Below are 17,282 nucleotides of genomic sequence, written 5' to 3'. Positions count from 1 at the left end.
TAAAATGACAGTCTTTCTGGTGCCTGACTATTTCCCTTCACAGCAGGAGCTAAACACTGCTTGTTTTCAATTGTGAACTGTTCCGACTTCTTGAAATGCATGAAAGTACCAAGGGGGTCAATTTAACTGCAAAAAAAAAAAAGGAGTTTCTATAGGAGAATATTTATTTACCTTGCAAGTTTGCTGTGGAGAAGTTTAGGCTGGTAATTTACTAGCCAAAGACGCAGGGGTCTCTGGGCAAACACGAGGGAAGTGATACAGCTCCGTGACTGCCTTTTCCAGCAGCAGGGTAGAGCTGGAGCCAGGTTGCAGGTTCGCATCCCCACTTGCTCACCACATCCCACCCAGCAGGTCAGGGTGGCAGGCACGAACCCAGCGTGGCCAGCCTTTGCAAGCCCCAATAGTGTTCGTACAACACTCAGCCTGATGCTTCCAGCACAGGAAATGTCCAAAGCCCTTATGATTTCAGGCTGAATTCCCCCCTGCCGTGTTCATTCCTCATCCTCTGTTTATAGTTTCCTTATTCTCCTTTTGCATCCTTGCTGTTTTTTTTTTTTTTTTTCCTGGTGGCTCCTCAAGTTTCATCTCCTTTGCAAGTTACAAGAGCTGAATCTTTAAGGCTTCTGCTAGCGTTCCCTGCTCATCAGCAGACAAATTAAAAGCAGAATTATAGATTCCTTGCAGCATCACAAGACACTTTCAAGCCTTTTACTGCCTTACCACATACTGCAAGTTCTGACCCACCAAAGGGCTTTATGCCCAGCCCTTGCCAAGTGTTTATCTGCATCATGCTATGCAGGCTTCAGGAGGAGAGCACTCACCCATCTCCGAAGGCAGACAACCTAGAGGCTTCCCTGAAAGGTTTTGGTTCTTGCACCTTGCTTAAAAAAAAAAAAAAAAGTTTCTACTTGCTAAAAGTTTCCACCTGCTAAGGAGCTTATGACAGTGAACAGCTGATATGACCCACTCAAAAAGAAAACATGCAACAAGTGATTATTTTTTCTCCTTTTACAGGATTTGGGTAGGATGTACCGGACCAGCACAGGAAACCAGGATGCTCCCTGCAGGGCCCTGGTCAGCTGCAGCCTCCCATGGAGACAGACCCCAGCGAGCCAAGGAAAATCACCGTGCACCATCCTGCCAATTTCTAGGCATCTGGGAGCCAAACTACAGAGAACCTGCAAGTTTCCATTGCCAAGCTCTGCTGCAGTCCCATGTATCAGGCTGAGGGATGCTGGATGCTCACTGATCAGGACCCTACATGCTGATATGAGCACCTGGAAGCCCAGGGAGGTTTTGTCTGAGTGCAATCGAAGCTACATGTATTTGTGAAGTCTCACACAATGCTCACTACTGCTACAAGCTCAGCTGGCACAAAGCAGCAGCAGGGGGACAGGGCTTGTGGAGCCTCGGGAATCGCAGACAAGCCTGGGAAGCTGAGCTCAGCACCCTGGGGAGGAAAGGCTTGGGGGGCAGAGCACCCGCCTGCCTGCAGGAAAGGATCCGCAGGGAGGGCTGGGGGCATGTCAGGAGAAATTAAAGCCCAGCTGGTCACCGGAAAGGGGCTGGGAGCACAAAGCCAGCAGCTCAACAACTGCCAGCCCAGAGCACCGAGAGCACACGGGCCATCGCCGCTACATGAGACACCACATGCCTTAATCCCTCCCTGGGGAGAGAGCTGCTTCCAGCCCAGACTGTTTGTGTATTCAGCTAATTTTGTTGCCTGACTTTCCACCTACTTGCTCAGCGGAAAGCTGATCCTCCCAAGTAATCATCACTATTTCATCCCTACCCTCAGACACCGGGGCTGTGGCATAAGCAAAACCCTGCTGCATCAGCTGCAAGCCCCCGTCACGAGGGCACCCAGCTCCCCTCCACACCTCGCTGCGTCCTCTCCCGGACCGAGCACAACCAAATCCTGCAACCTGCTTGAGCCTCACGTATCCCGGAGCACAGTCCCAGGTCTCCTCTGTGGCTCCTACACGCAAGTCAGGCTGTTCAAGGGCAGCAGTATAATTAAAGGGGAAAATTACCTTGCGTACACCAGGGAGCATATCCCGAACAGCACGAGCATGGTATTAGCTATTGTTGCAGCATGGCAAGGCTACTCCTGGCTGCTACCTCCACGCTTGCAAAAAAAAAAAAAAAAAAAAAAAAGGTTGTGGAAGTAGAACAGCATCCAAGACAAATTAGGAGAATGAGTCAGGATCTGGAAAGCCTGCTGTGCAGCCACAGGCTCGAGTGCTCAGTTGGTTCAGCTAAGCCAAGAGGCAATCAGGAGAAGACTTAATCACCGCATGCAGAAGTACCAGCGCAGGGAAGGGATTTCTGCTGGCAGCAGGGAACCTGCTCCAGGGCAGCCAAGGGGGAACAGGTCATGTCTGCCCTCATCCAAGGCTCCTGCTAAACACCCTGCCCATGGGGTGAGAAGAGGCCACAGCCATAAATATTGTCATTATCACTGGCCACAGGACACGTGGTATAGAAAGGGCAGGCTTGGAAAGGGCTCAGACCCTGCACCACAACAGCAAAAGAGACAACTCAGCACGGAGGTCATTAACAGAGCAAACTCGCCTGGGGTTGGGAGTGTTTTGCCCATCTCTTGGGTCCACTTGCAAGCCATCCCACCCCTAAGTCCCAAACACTGATCAGGGAGGGCAGGTGAGCAGCGCAGATGCCCTGGTCCCTCTCAGAGCAGCCACAAAGATGAGCCAGAAGCCCAACCATGCAGCAACACCCAAGGCATCCCCCAGATGATGTTTTTAAAATGCCAGTCAGCTACCCTCAGCAGATCAGGGGGATAAATTAGGACAGACCAGCAACCTCACGAGATCAGAACAGGCATCCCATACACTTCTCCAGCATTTTGAAGCCTCATGCGCCACATTCCTGCTCGTGCCCTGAAACATCTTTCAGCAGGGAGGACCTGAAGCCTTTACTTCGGACACTGCCCTAAAACCCAGCAGCAACACCACCACCTGCGCCGCCCCCCTCCCTCCCATCACCGCGCTCACCCTGCCTTCCGAACAAAGCTGCCCAGGATGCCTGCTGGAGCTGAGTAATACATGGCACAGATCCGCAGCTGCCAGGCTGGAGCTGTAATCCCATCAGAGCCGCATCCTGGGGAGTCACGCTGCCGGCAGACAGCACGTTGCTCCCTCAGGGGAGCGGTGACCTACTGGGCAGCGCAGCCTGGGAGCCCTGCCTCGTCCCTCCGACCTGTGCCCACCCCTGGCACCGGGCTCCCCTCTTCCACAGGGAGGTGACACCCGCTATTTACATTCGGTCACTAACTCCCTGCGTGCCCTGAAATGTTCTTGCCAAGGTTAGCCAAGCGTTCGAGAGGCTTGCGAAGAACCCTCACGCTTTCCTCAATAGCTATTTCTGTGCAGTCGTCTTTTGTTCCACTCCGCTCTCCCCTCCACCACTTTTGGCTCTTTTAATCTCGCTAAGGACGGATATAAAAAGATGTTCAAGATCTCAGTCATTTGAGGAGGGAGAAGAAATTGGTGAGAAACCAATTCTATTTAATAGACCTATTGTCTCCCTTGTATTTACTTCTCCCTGGCAGTACTGCGAAAAAGCCTTTCTGGCTAGGAGGACTGAGATCGTACAGCTCAGACACCTCCCCACTGTAACTTGCAGATTCATCCTGTTGCATTCATCAGCCCCATCCTGCACGCTCATCTGGCATCCAGCAGCATCCCCGCAGACATTACAAGGTTTTAAAGGGCTTGACCGTTCTTGCCAATCCTGCCAAAAAATGCATGAGCATCCTTCTGTTCTGGTCCATTTTAAATCCCACACTGCTTGATGCGTTTTGTCTTCTGAATTTCTTCCTTTCCCAATTATTTCTCCAATGCTATCCTCCAGGGTCTCTTCACACCTCCCAGGGCTTGCCATTTTTAAGTTCATTTCTACTCCACTTTCTCCAGGGACTGAATTATTGACCTTAAAACGCAGTTTGGGCAAGGCACTCCTGGGACACAGAGCTGCCCACAACATCACGGCCTTCCCAGCACCTTCAGAAGGCAGCTTGCACGCTGGCTAGGACTGACACAAACCCTTCAGCCCCCCGGAGCCCTGCTGGCAACGCAGGCACCTCCCAGGCTCACCCATAGCCAGGGCAGTGCCAAGCCATCGTGTCCTCCCCCCTGGTTTGTGCCATTCCCTGCAGCATGCCCAGAGCCTCCAGCTGAGACAGCAGCTCCGACAGCACGCATGCAGCAAGTGGCTCTGCCCTGAAAGATTTACAGCCTGCACAGACACAGCAGGGGAAGGGGAAAAGGTCCAGAGAGGAAAGCAACTGGTTGCAGGCAGATCACGCTGCACTCCCAGTCCTTCTCCCCAGCCTGATGTGCTCACTCACAGCCACTTCTGTAGGAGCAATGGAGGTCGGAGCAACCCCACTCAAGCATCTTCGTACAAGCACTGCTTCTGGGCATCAGCACAAAGAAATGCCTGCGTAAAGAGGGAGGGAACCAAACTTGAAGCACCAGCAGAGAAAAGGCTGTTTCTGCATGAACTCTACCCACCCTTCACCTTCAAGGGCACTTCCTCCCCTTGCCACAAGTAACAAGCGCAGATAATTGAAGGAAAATATCATTTCCCAAAGCACTTCTGATCCGTATTATCCATGCTCATTACAGGCCGTGAAGCTCATTCTGGTCTCCACCAGCCCCAAACAAACAGGAAAGACGCCAGAGCAGGGACAAGGAGCTACAAACCAAACCAAGCTGCTTAATAGCTCTTGAAGGATCTGCAGCCATTGACACATGGGCTTGTACTTTGGCCAGGACATCCAAAGCCCAGGGTCACCTGCACAGCCTGCATTGCTTCCCATAACTAACACAGGAGCGTGGTTTAACTGGGCAGAGCTGGAGCACCAAAGGCAGAATTCAATTCCCGTTTGACTATTGACTTGTGTGGGTTTTGTCCTGCCTTACTCCATGCTTTCTCCTCATCTAGGTAACACTGCAGGTCAGTCTCAAAGAGAATTTGGACAAGCACAAGTTTTTCATCGTTAGTCTTTTTAAAGCTTTTTTTTTTTTTCCCCTCAGTTGCATGTGCACAGCCTGCTGCTGAGCTTTGGCTTCTTCCATCCTGCTGCTAAGGCTGGCTGGAGCTTCCCACGGGGTATCTGGAGAGATGTGCAGATCCCAGGTCACCCACCATCCCACACTGCATCTCATAATTCCCTCTCACTTAGAGGATCTCCAAGAAAATGGTCAGGAACCACAGCTTACTAGCTGGCTGCCAAAAGATCCTATGCTCAGCGCTGTCAGAAGTTGTGTAGTACAAAGGGTATCAGTATAGATGCAGAAAAAAAAAAAAAAAAAAAAAGAAACACAGTTGAATGAGAAGACACAGGAAAATTGTTTCAGCAGCACAGCCCAGGTCCCTTTTTCCAGAAGAGCCCTGTGGTGCTAGATGCTGCATGAGCTCCATGTGCTGAAACCAGAGAGCACTGTCCTATAGCACAAGCCTCTGTCACAGAAGCAGCAGAGGTCTGGATGACCTAGACTCAGGGTAGTACACACAGGACTGCCCCCAGCAGTGCTGTTTTCCCCTGCCAAATGCTCATCCACTCACCTTCGAGTCAGCTCCTGCAGCCCCTGCACCAAATGCTGAGCACTCGAGACAGGCAGGACACCGCAGCAAAGCATCACCTTCCTTTCAAACTGCCTCACCACGTGCTGAGCAGGGCTTCTGCTCACTGAACATTCGTGCTTACCCAGAACTCATCTCCCACTTACTCATGGCCTCAGCTCTCTCCCCTCCTCAGCCTTTCTTGTTCCTCTTCCCCCATCAGGGTCAGGAAACTCTCTGGTTCAGCATCTTCCGAGTGTGATTTATACCATCTCCAGCCTGGTAAACTGTAAGATAACTGGAAAGCATCCAGGACTGCAGGAAGCAGGTCTGCCTTGGCAAAGACAACAGACAGAGGAATAAACTGGATGGGAACTAGATGGGCTCTTCCTTCACTTGGCGCCTCCACCACTTCTCCAAACCTTGTGATTTATCTCTCCGCGGACCATCTCCGCAGGAACCAGGTCCATTACGGAAATTAAAATGAGCTATTGCCAGCAGCTGGCAAGATCAGCCCCTCAGCACGCCTGTCCCCTCCGAGCTTAGATGGCAGACACCGGATGGCTTGCAGCCAAGAGCCTGGGAGCAGGTGCCAAGAGATGCTCCTGCGCTGTGCCCCGATGGACCACCAGGTTTGGAGTCTGCTGGCTGGTGGCACGGCTCGGAGGACAAGCAGGAAACCAGCCCCGAAGCTGGAGCCTGGCACAGTTCAGCTTGCAGGAACAGCCAAGAGCAAGCAGGGACCTTCTGTGCCATGGCATGCAGCACCTCAGTGCCAGGGTGTCCAAGGTGTGAGGTGTCACATAATTCAGGGGCTGAGTTTAGGGTAGGGGGAATAAAGCTTCCCTTGCTCTCTGCAGCTCTCCCTTATTTTCCCATTAAGAAAAAAAAAAAAAAAGAAAAAAAAGGTAATGAATCAGAGAAAGACTCATCTCCCAGAATAAACATCACATGAGGTTGGCAGCAGCAGGTAGCTCTAGAAGAGGCAACCAACCCAGAGATCCTTCCCTGAAAGGCTTCAGCTTCACACACACCCCAGAAGAGGGGGATGTCGATGTTTCATTGACCCTGAATGTAATCAGGTCGCTGTCACCCCTCAAAAATCCTCATGTACTTCCAGATGATAACACAAGTGCATTCAGTCCTGAAGAGGTTTGTGCTCCAGCCTTGTAATAGCTCTGAAAACCTACAAGTAACTGCACGAGGAAGCACAGCAAAGCAGCTCACAGCTAGAAAGGCAAGGACAAACCTCTCCCAGGCAAGATGAGCTCAGTCAAGCCTTGCTGAGTGGCACAAGGAGACAGACACACAGCCCAGGAGAGGTTTTCCAGGTCCTATCCCTTCTTCCCAGCCCTGTGGAGTTCTCCACGCTGGTATTTCTCAACCCAAGACTTCCAAGGCATCACAGAGCAGCTCAAGAACAACTGCAAAGAAAACGCCTCAGCACAGCAGCACTTGTGCACACAAGCAGGTATAAGAGAGAGAAAGCATGGAAGCATTTCAGCACTTCACAAAGCAGCCCATGGATGCTTGTCCGAAGAGGCAGAGTGGCCCTTATAATTTAAGTACTGTTGCCCTGAAGGCTTTGATCCGTGTGGTCACAGCAAGACCAGGAGAAAAAGGAGTCTTAGAACCACAGGGGCCTTAAAATTCCCTTTGTTTCCCTGCTGCAGCAAGAAAGTGGGTGAAGCACAGAACATGCCAGCAGTAGCAGCAGGACGCTGTGTCCTTATGCATCTGAGCACCAAAACTGGAGCTTGTTCCACCCAGGGTTCTGCTGGCCTAAGCTCCCGTGCAGCCAAAGATCAGATGAGGAAAAAAAAAAAAAAAACAGCTTGAGAAAAAGCCAGGCAATTATCTTTTTAAATTCATTTCCTGCAAGCAAAGTTCTCCTGATACTTTCCATTGCTAAAGACAAAAAAGTTGAAGCTATCCTCCAGTCACAGCTCTGCCACGCTGACAACCCTCCGATCAGAAGATGATTTGGAAACAGACACGAGGGGAAATTCCCTTCTTCTACAGCATTTGAGAAATCCATTTTGTGCCCAGCCACAGGGTAACCCTTCACCAGCCTGCCCCTAGCCTAGCCACGGGGCACCAAGCACTGCACCTGGAGCCCAAAAGCCTCTCTGAAAGCATCCTGGGTCAGACTCCCCACACAACAGCAATGTTCTCCTGCAAGCACATCCCCTGGGAGAGCCACAGGCTGACCCTTTGCTGGATTTGAGCCCCAACCTCCCAGTCTCCTTGCTGACCTCCCCCACCCAGCCACCAGCTCCTTCACAGCCTTCACCATTTTCCTGGGCTTGCCATTTCTTTCCTAAGCTCCTTGACTCCTGTGCGTGGCACCAGTCCCCCAGGATTTAGGCGGTGCTGGAGAAACCCCTGCAGCTTGCATTTATGGGGAATAGGAGAAGGGAAAGCAAAACTGCCCCTTGGCAGCTCCCTGTCCCAAGGGCAGGGTGCTCGGGCCAGCAGATCGAGGAAGCTGGGCCCAGCAGGGCCATCTATCAGCTGTGACAGCCCTGACCCTTTGTCCTCCCCCTGACAGCCCCCACCACACTCGGGCAGCCCTGCACGAGGTCCTTGGGTACCCTGGACCAGCGCCGAGTGACAGCTCGTCCTCATCCTCCCACCCTTGCCAGCCTCCTGACCACGCACTCCCTAAATAGCTCAGGGCATTTCAAAGGCAGGGTGCAAGGAACCAGAGGGAGGAAAAAATAGCTGGCCTCCTCGCTCACCTGCCTGGGGGTCACGCAGCCTCCTTCAGCTTTAGGCGTGTGGGCAGCTGTGATTTAAACCTAGAGTTGTGGGGTGTGGGCAGCTGTGATTTAAGTGACCACCCACAACCTAGAGTTGTGGGGTGGAGGGAGTGGGTGCAGACCCGCACATCTTAAGTAGATTGGAGATTGAATTGCATTTAAATGGAGAAAAATCCCCCTAACACGTCACGGCCAGCTGTACTAGCAAGGTGTGAGACTGAACAGCAAGCGGGGAGCATGCTTTACACCAGCTGTAGGCTGGCTGCTCAGCCCCTGCCTCACCCAGCCAGCAGGTATTCACATCCTTCCAGAGGAAAGAACTAAATCCATGCAACTTTTGGTTAGCCAGGCACGCAGGCACACTGTGACCCAGCACACCCACAGGCTAGACCCAGGTGGGGGTCGCCCTAACCCAGAAGCACCCAGCAAGCATACCACGATCCACGTGGGAGCAGAAGACCGAACATCTTTCTGCCTGCAGCTCAGTGCCACAAGCCCGGAGCAGCTGGGGAAGGGGAGCAAAGTGCTCCCATCTGCCCGACCAGCAGCACTCCCAGCAAAGCACAACAGGCATGCGGTGCAGCTGGGAGCTCCCAGCATCTTTTCCTGCCAACACTCCCCCTCCAGACACGAGGCAGCCTGTCCCTGCTCTGCAAGCATCCTCACGCATCCCTGCGGGGGCCACGAGCACCGCGGTGCATGGCAAGGGCAAGCAGATGGTGGAAAGCCACATTTGCAGCAGGAGCCGAGCAGGAAGCGTGCAAATCAGGCTACAAATGCAATGAGGGTCAGGCTGCTCCAACTGGCAAGCCCTTTGACATGCATAAGCAGAGCCACTGCCTCCCAGGGACCCGCACATTGCCTTCAATTCACAGCTGATGTGGCAGGGATGACAGTCAGCACCAGGATGGCTTGCACGAAGCTCAGAGGACGACAGGTCCCCCTGGTGCAAGTGTCACATTAACACACAAGGAAAGTAATTAACACACCACCACCAATGGATTAAGAGTGGATGATCAATCTAGTGAGCGCAGCCTCCCTGCAGCTCCAGAACTCCTCACAATGCAGAAATCACCCCAATCCCGTTCCCTCCTGACCAAAAGGGCACTGCCACTGGCACACCAGAACGGGTACTGCCAGCTTGCAGCTTCTCTTTCTTGAGATTAAAATGATATACAGAAATTTACGATTTTTTTTTTTCAGGTTATATTGACATTTTGTTCTCCCAGCATTTGAGCTTTCAGCTGCTGCATTGCCAGAGCATAACTGAGCAAAGTTCAGGAAGAGCCAGGCAAGATCTCCGCACGATGCACCTCAGTGCACCACTCCAGCACGAGCACACAGGCAGCGTGCACCCAGGATGCAGCCACAGCCTCCCTGCAGAAGCAAGCTGATCTTTCAGCCCTCACCTCAGCACTGGAGATGCAGGAACCTGGTATCTGCATCACAACAGATGTGCTGGAGATGTGTGACAGGGCACGGCCGGGCAGGGAAGTGCTGCAGCATGAGGCTGGGGTGCACAGCATCGTGCAAGACTCCTCGGAGCACCACGCCAAAGGATGCCTGGCAGCTGTAGGGATGGAGCATGAGCACAAGGTGTTGCACTGGTGGAGCAGGAGGCAGAAGCCTTACCACTCAGCCCCTCACAGCCCCCAAACCCCCTCCAGCAGAAGCCAGATGAAGTCCCCAGGAGCACACCCCTAGGGAAACCACCAGCTTTTCACGAGCACTGCAGCAGAGCCACGGGACCCCCAGCTAGAGGATGCTGTGGGTGATCAAAGCTTGATCTCTTGAACCTACACGTTTCAAAAATTTATAGAAGGAAAAAAAAAAAAAGTCTCTCCATCCCTGGCTGAAGAGTTGAGCCAGCAGCTGCCAAAGGCTGGAGCTGCCCCAGAGCCTGCTCACCCTGCCCTTACCCCTTCCCCTGCATACCCACTGCTGCCCGCTGTCAGGGACGGGATGCCAGGAGCCTTGGCTGCCCCAGATCAGGCCTTTCTCAAGGAATAAACCAGCCTGAAGCATGCAGCAGGGAGGCACTGGGGTAGATATTTTGATTCGCAGCTCCAAGGGCTTTTGACAGGAGCAGAGAAAGGACATTTTAAGCATTCCTTTCAGCCTGCACGCATGCCAGCCTGCGAGACCCCTCCTGGGGCAAGGCACAAGAACAATCCCGCTTTCAGATCAAGGGCTCTTTTGTCACCCTGCTGTGAGCCGCTTGACCTTCAGAGTCGGAAGCGAGCTGGTATCACGAGCGGTCTGATGGGCCCAGGCTGGGAGCAAGCCCAGGCACTCGGGAAGGACCGAGCCCGGCTGCCAGCCCCAGCATCCCAGCTGGGAGATCAGACCTCAGCCGGAGAGCTCGGCTCTAGAAATGCTTGTTTCGGCTCAGCACATTTCCCCCAGCAGCCAGACACAGAAGGGTCACCCAGGGCAGCGTTTCCATTTGCAAGAATATCCTTGCCAAGATGTAACAGACCTGGGCTATGCTACACCGGGGTATCCAGAGAGGGTTTAAGCCTTTGAAATTGAAGCTAGCTTTCATTTCGGCAACAGCATCATCACATTTCTTCAAAATGCATCAATTTCCCCCACACAGACTGCTTTGAGGACTGAGCCTACAATCACCTCCCCCTCCATTCTCAGCTCCCCCTCCAATTGCCCCACCTTGAGAATTTGGAGCTCTCTTCCCTATGCTTAATCACTGAGGTATTAATTACCAGGCACTGCACTTCTGAATGACACATCAAGGAGGCAGCTGGCCCACACACGGGGAGAGCAGAAGCAGAGCTTCTGCCTAAAAAACTCACCCAATTCCCTTGGGTGCGCCCTTCTGAGCACTGCTCCCTTGGGACAACACAAGCTGCGCCTCCCCCCGCCAGAGATGCCAGCTAATTAGAGTTAACCCCATTTGTTATTGCCATAACAAGTCACCTTAGGCACAGCCACGCTGCCAGAGCTCTGTCCCTGCCACTCTTGCCTCCTGCCCCAAGACCACAGCACTGGGGGAGTCACCGCATTGCCCAACCAGACTCCAAAATGCTCCACCTTGCTCCAAAGTGCTTCGACCAGGCATCTCAAACCAGCCCCAACTTCAAAATCACAGAGTGTAGCAGTGTGTTTGTACACCAGGACTGCAGAAACCACAGCACAGATTGAGTCCCACACCAGGGTTTGCCCTCTGGTCTTGCACCCACACGCTCCCCACATTTCCACACCCCGCAGCACTGCATTTTGCATGGTGCCCAAAGGATGCTGGCTGACCCCAGTCAAGCCAATATCTTCCCTCAAACCTGACCTGCAGGGACTGAAGCCCTGATAACAGCAGCAATTGCAAGGAGGCAGGAACACGTTTGGGTATTAACCACCAGCCAGAAGGAAGCCATCGCTCCGCGGACAAAGCAGCAGGCTAACCTGCACAACGCCCAGGTCAGCGTCGGCTGGCACGGACACCGGCTTCCCCAAAAATGACAAACACGACAGATGCACTGAGCTCATGTAGCAGAACCACCGTCCTCCCTCCCGCAGAGCCCTTTCAGCATGTTTGCACACACGCTCCAGGTCCGCATGCGCAGCCTGCCCAGGCGCTGGGGTGTTACGGTACACATTTAACTAATTCAATAACAACAACAACAAAAAAATTAGGGCACACAGCCTGCGATTAAGGAGAATTTCTTTCCCAACACACTGGCAACATGCCTGCAATTAGCAAGCCCTTGATTCTCTATAAATCCCCTAGAGATCAAGAGCACCTGATACCAGAACGTCCTTAGGTCTTTCATAACCCGGAAAGTCCCCCCCCAAATCTCTGTTTCAACACTGGTGAGATTTTTCACACCTTACGGCTCAGAAACACTTAAAAACCCGGGACAGCTTGCTCCCAGCTCCGCAGGTCATGCCAGATCCGCCGGGGTAATTGGCAGCGCAGGTGGGCTGCGGCTGATACAAGCCAGGGCAAAATTACTCTCATTAAAAGCAGCAAAGCCAGGCTCAGCACAACACAAGGAAAATTGCTTCCCGCAAGGGCTCTGTCGAGCCAGCCGGGAGGAGGCAAGAGCTAGAGCAGCCCTCGTGTTAATAAGATCCCCCAGAAACGTAAACCCCAGTCCGAGTCGCTGCATGGAGGCAGGACAGAGCCATATGGCTTTTCCCAGCAAACAGCCCCAGCTGCCATAGGGTTAAATCAATGCACGAAGCTATTAAAGAGGGTGGAAATGTTTTAACATGGTTGAGTGAAATTCCTCACACTTAAGTCTACAAGGAACCCCATTGGGGCTTAATAGGCTAACACAACCCATCCCATTACAGGTCGTTAACACACCCAGGAGCCTTGGGAAGAGGGGCAATTAGGGCTCCCCCTTCACCTCTGCAAGTGGGACCCCAGCTTTAAGCCTCAGTGATGAGGAGGAGGGATGCAGAAATTGGCCATCCCCTCCTCTCCCCCTGCACCTTCTCCACCCAAAAGAGCAAGAGCTTGCAGCAGGTTGAGCTCCTGCCAGGCTGAAGGAGCAGAAAGTTGGTCTCCAGGGCAAGGTGCAGCGCACAAAGCTCCCATTTGCAGGATGCCCTCGCTCTTCCCCGTAGCCCCTGTCCATCACAGGACAGCAAGAACCAGGAGACACCAGCACAACCGTGGCCTCGGGCACATTTCAGTCCCAGGGAAGCAGTCAGCTGCACCCCAGAGGCTTCAGTGCGATGCTGGAATTACTGCAGCCCTCAATTTCTGCCCTATGGAGCATGGTATTTCCAGCCGAAAAATAAGGCTAAGGCTCCTCAGGAACTTAAGAATAGGTATATACACTAGTTATTTTCCACTGACAAAAGCACAGCAACAAAAGCTCGGGTAGGAGGAGGGTCAGGGAAGCAGGACAGACTCATCCCATCACCCCTTGAACTACAAGGTCGGAGCACCTTGCCCTGCTCTCCTCCAAGCATCCCCGAGGAGGCAGCTGTGGCTGTTAGCGTGGTGTGGTCAGAGCCCAGCAATTGCAGGCCTGGAGCTGAAAATAAGGAAAGAAATGTCTCACAGAAGTGGCTGCTGGCTTCTCCCCTTCCCGCTGGCGGATCGATACAGCCAACAACTCCAGGGAGGGGCTGAAATGCCAATTTGCCGAATAAATCCTGCCAATACAAAAACAAGTCAGACCCAGAGCATCGATGCTTGGCTCGGCTGGGAGCAGAGACCAAGATAGAAAGGGCTCTGGGTGGCTGCAGGAAGAACGGCTGGGGAGGGGATGGGCAGACAGACCACCCCTGTGGGAGGACACCTGATGCAGTCCCAAAAGAGCAAAAAAAAATAAAATAAAATCCTTCATGGAGAGCACAGACAGCTCCGGAGGACGTGATTCAGCATATTAGGACTTCGCTGTGATGAAGCTGCTTTTTAACTACTCCCATAAAAGCATCCAAGGCTCCCTTAGAAAATTAAGGAATAAGCCCCAAGGGTCTTTCCCCATGAAATACCTCTTCCTTTACGCATCCAGTCCTCATCAGTCTTAATATCTCTTTACACATCAGGGCTCTCATGGATGAGGTTTTACCTCCTTGCCTGTCCCCAGCTGAGCGGGGCAGGAAACTACAGGACAAGGACACACTAAATGCAACTCTGGACTTGCACCAGCCCAGACAGGACTCACTCCAGCCCTTTTTCCTCTGCTCTGTGGTGGGGCACCCGCCAAAGACTCAACTCACAGCCCTTTTGGGGGCCAGATGCAGGCTCTCAAACCATGGTGGTGTCACTGACGCCTGTCTCTTCTATCCAGCCCAGCACAGGCTGCATTCTCAGTTCTCTCCAAGCACCTCCACAGCCACTAAACCCCCCGCTGACCATCACCTGCTCATCACAGCATCCCCCTTGCCCCAAATTGGGCTGACACCCGCTGGAACGTCACCCCTCTGGCAGGCTGCAGCCTGGGGGCTCACAGCAGCACAGCCCCTCCTCTGGGCTCCCACTTTCCCACATGCCCATCACTGCACCCACCTTTCCTTGAGCAAACCCGCCCTAATCCTGCCTGCCTCCAGCTGCAAATACTCCTCTGCATCCTCCTCCAAGCCCCCTTCCAGGCTCCCCTTTCCCTCCCAAAGGAAAACACTGTGCACTGCCTATAGCAAGGTGCCCATGTGAACCGTGTGTTTATAGGCAAGCTGCTTCATGCTTTGCCCCTGTCATGCTGAGCAGCCCCAGGAACACCTACAGACACACAGCCCCCACCACCAGGTTTGCTCTGATGCCTCAGGAGCGAGCAGGCAGCTCCTGCACTGAAGCCACTTGCAGCCACCCCCAAGCATCAGGGCTGCAGCCAAAAGCTACCCATGCTTGTGCAAGGCAGCACAGCCCAGCAGGGCCAGGCCATGCCCAAAAACCAGAACACACTTCAAATCACTGGCTGTTCCCTCATCAGGCAGAAGCAAGCTCCACAATAAAAAATAAAAATAATAATAAAAAAAAAATCAAAGCAATTGACTTCCTTGCTGTCCCCCTTACACAGGGAGAAGACTAGGTAGAAGGGACCTCAGCCTCATTCAGCACAGATGTTTTGCGGTGATGGAGACCAAGGCCAGGCTATGGGAGGGACCCTCCTGGAGAACTGGGGCACTGCCCTAATCCCATTCTGCCCTGCTTGCATGGGACATGCCACCAAGCAGACAGCAGCACACCCAGGTGTGCCCACCCTGCCGCATAGCCCAAAAAAGTAAAGACCATTTCCTCGCTCGCTCCACAACAGATTTGTTTTGTGCTGCAGACACTGGCAGGTCTGATTTGTAAGATCATGAAATGGTCTGAAGCCTTACAAGAAGACGTCAATTAGATGCTCCGAGCCCTGCCATCAGCAGAAGGTCAAGCACACGACGCGCCGTCTCGCCGGAGCTCAGCCCCGCGCCCCCCGCTTCCACCAGGCTGCTCCGAGGGGGGCTCTCTGCTTTCACAGTGCACCAGGAACCGGTGTGCAGCTGGGAGGGAGAGGGGGGGGGGAAATAAAAGACTTTTTTCCCTTTAAACAGGCAGGCTAGATGTGTAACAGCTTCCCAACTTCAAGCCGTTTTGATCCAGCCAGCCCCCTCTCTGTTAAGTTCTGGCAAGAGACAGGCACAAAGCACCAATTAAACAAAGACGAGTTATGCTTTTTCTGTCAGGCAAAAAGAAAAGGGGGGGGGTAAAGCAAAGGGGGGGAAGGAAAAAAAAAAAATGAATCCAGCCCTGAAGTCTTTTTGCTTTCAAAACAAGCTGTCAAGGCAGCTCCTCTCCTCCCGTGGAGGAAGAGCAAGGAGCACCCACACACGCTGCATGGCATCAGTCACCCGGCTGCACCACCAGAAACTTGGCACGTCAGACCCTGCCGTGCCCCCGGTTTTCCCCAGGGCATCCATCAAAACCTTTGACAGGGCACGAGAGCAACAGATGCCTGGTGAAGATGGGCTGAGCACAGCCCCACCAGCTCCCGGACAGTCCCTGCTTATGGCCATTAGGCTGGAGGGAGAAAATACAAAACCCAGGAGCAGCACGTTTTCAGAGTGCTAACTCATCTGGACACCTGAGGAACTCTCTTTTTCCGAGGCAAATATGCTCACAGGTGGCACAGCAAGCACAGCCTGCCTTTTGTGGCATCCGGGTGACCCGTTTCGAAGCCTGCCTACACAGCCAGCAGCAACCCTGCCTCACAGCTGAGCTCAGGACAGCAAGCAGAGAGGTTCCCCCATGCACACCACATCACTGCTTTCTTCACCCAGCCCAGGGAAATCAGTGCTGCTGGGTGAAACCGAGCTACCTGCAACCACGATGCACTGCTGAGGTGCCACAGAACCCATTCCAGGAGCACAGACACAGCAACCTCTTCCTCACCTCAGCAATGAGCATCCCCCGAGCACCAGCGAGCCGTGCCCGAGTCTCACCCAGCAAGCACCCGTCCTGCAGAAGGCTGCATTACAGAGGTCCCTCCAGGCTTTATTTTTTTGCATGTCATTGAGGAAAATAAATAGCAAGTGTAACCACTTCGGGCTGGAAAAGGGCACGGATTTCAGCAGTGCACACAGACTGAGCCCAGCTTTAATATTGCGGCTGAACCCCCTCTGCAGAGCCTGTTGGTACTGGATCGGAGGTGCACAGGCTCAGCATCGCTTCCAGTTCTCCCTCAGTGAGCAGCATCCAGCTACAGCTGCAAGGTCACCCCCAGGAGCAAACGTACAATCTCCTTCCAACCGGGCAGCACTCGTGCTGGGCTGACCTCTCCCAAGGAGGGGTTTGCTCTGCCACATTAGCAGGGAGCACCCCACAATTAGGAGGGAAGAGGACCCCTGCCCTGCTCCGGCTGCTGGGGCTGGCAGCACGCGCTCCTGCTCACTACAAGTGCCCTGCTCATTAGCATGGGGTCACTCAGCTGCAGCAGGGCACAGGCTCCGCTCGGTTGTTGCAACACCGCTCACGTCCCCACTGCCATGGAAGTGCTGAATTTCCTCTAAGAGCTCTGAAGCTTTCGGTTTGAATTTAAGGGAGAGAAAAAAAAATCCCACATAAAGAAGAGCAGGATCTTTGTAAACATATCAGAGGAAGAAAAGAAAGTGAGTCTTTGAGCCTCTTGACCTTGGCAATGTCCTTATAATTACAAGCCTATTTATTTTCAGTTAAACCCCAACTATTGAACAGACAGTGTCAAGTTGTTTTTTCTGAGCAGGTGATTACCCTGCCTGACTAATCTAATGAAAATTATCAGGAGGCTACTGACCTCTCACTACACACACTAAATAATGCACAAAGCTTCAGGATCAGACAGGCAAATCATAGCCCTGCCTTATCTTATCACTTTCTCTACAGCTCCAGGCTTGTTCTGCTCATGTTTGGCTGTGTTAGCCAAACGCTATCTCAGTGGAAACAACAGCGAAGCCAGCCCCGAGAATTGCACAGCAAAAAGTTACCTCCGTAAGATTTATTTTTAT

At 53.0% G+C, this 17,282-nt stretch overlaps 1 protein-coding gene across 4 annotated transcripts in view; it reads right to left on the bottom strand.

The window, feature by feature from the left end:
* Positions 1-17,282, bottom strand: part of CNTFR (ciliary neurotrophic factor receptor) — a 171,249-nt gene that overhangs the window by 142,889 nt on the left and 11,078 nt on the right. The window contains exon 1 of one of the 4 annotated variants that reach the window (XM_068666996.1): positions 3,015-3,040. The exons of the other annotated variants lie outside the window; for them this stretch is intronic. The gene's annotated coding sequence lies outside the window, so the exon portion shown is untranslated. Of the gene's footprint in view, positions 1-3,014; positions 3,041-17,282 lie in introns of those variants that run through there. 4 annotated transcript variants of the gene reach the window in all.

This window comes from Anas acuta, chromosome Z (genome assembly GCF_963932015.1).
Source record: "Anas acuta chromosome Z, bAnaAcu1.1, whole genome shotgun sequence".
In the NCBI taxonomy this organism is placed as follows: Eukaryota; Metazoa; Chordata; class Aves; order Anseriformes; family Anatidae; genus Anas; species Anas acuta.
The sequence above is the reverse complement of the archived record's forward strand: the minus strand, read 5'-3'. Positions and strand labels throughout refer to the sequence as shown.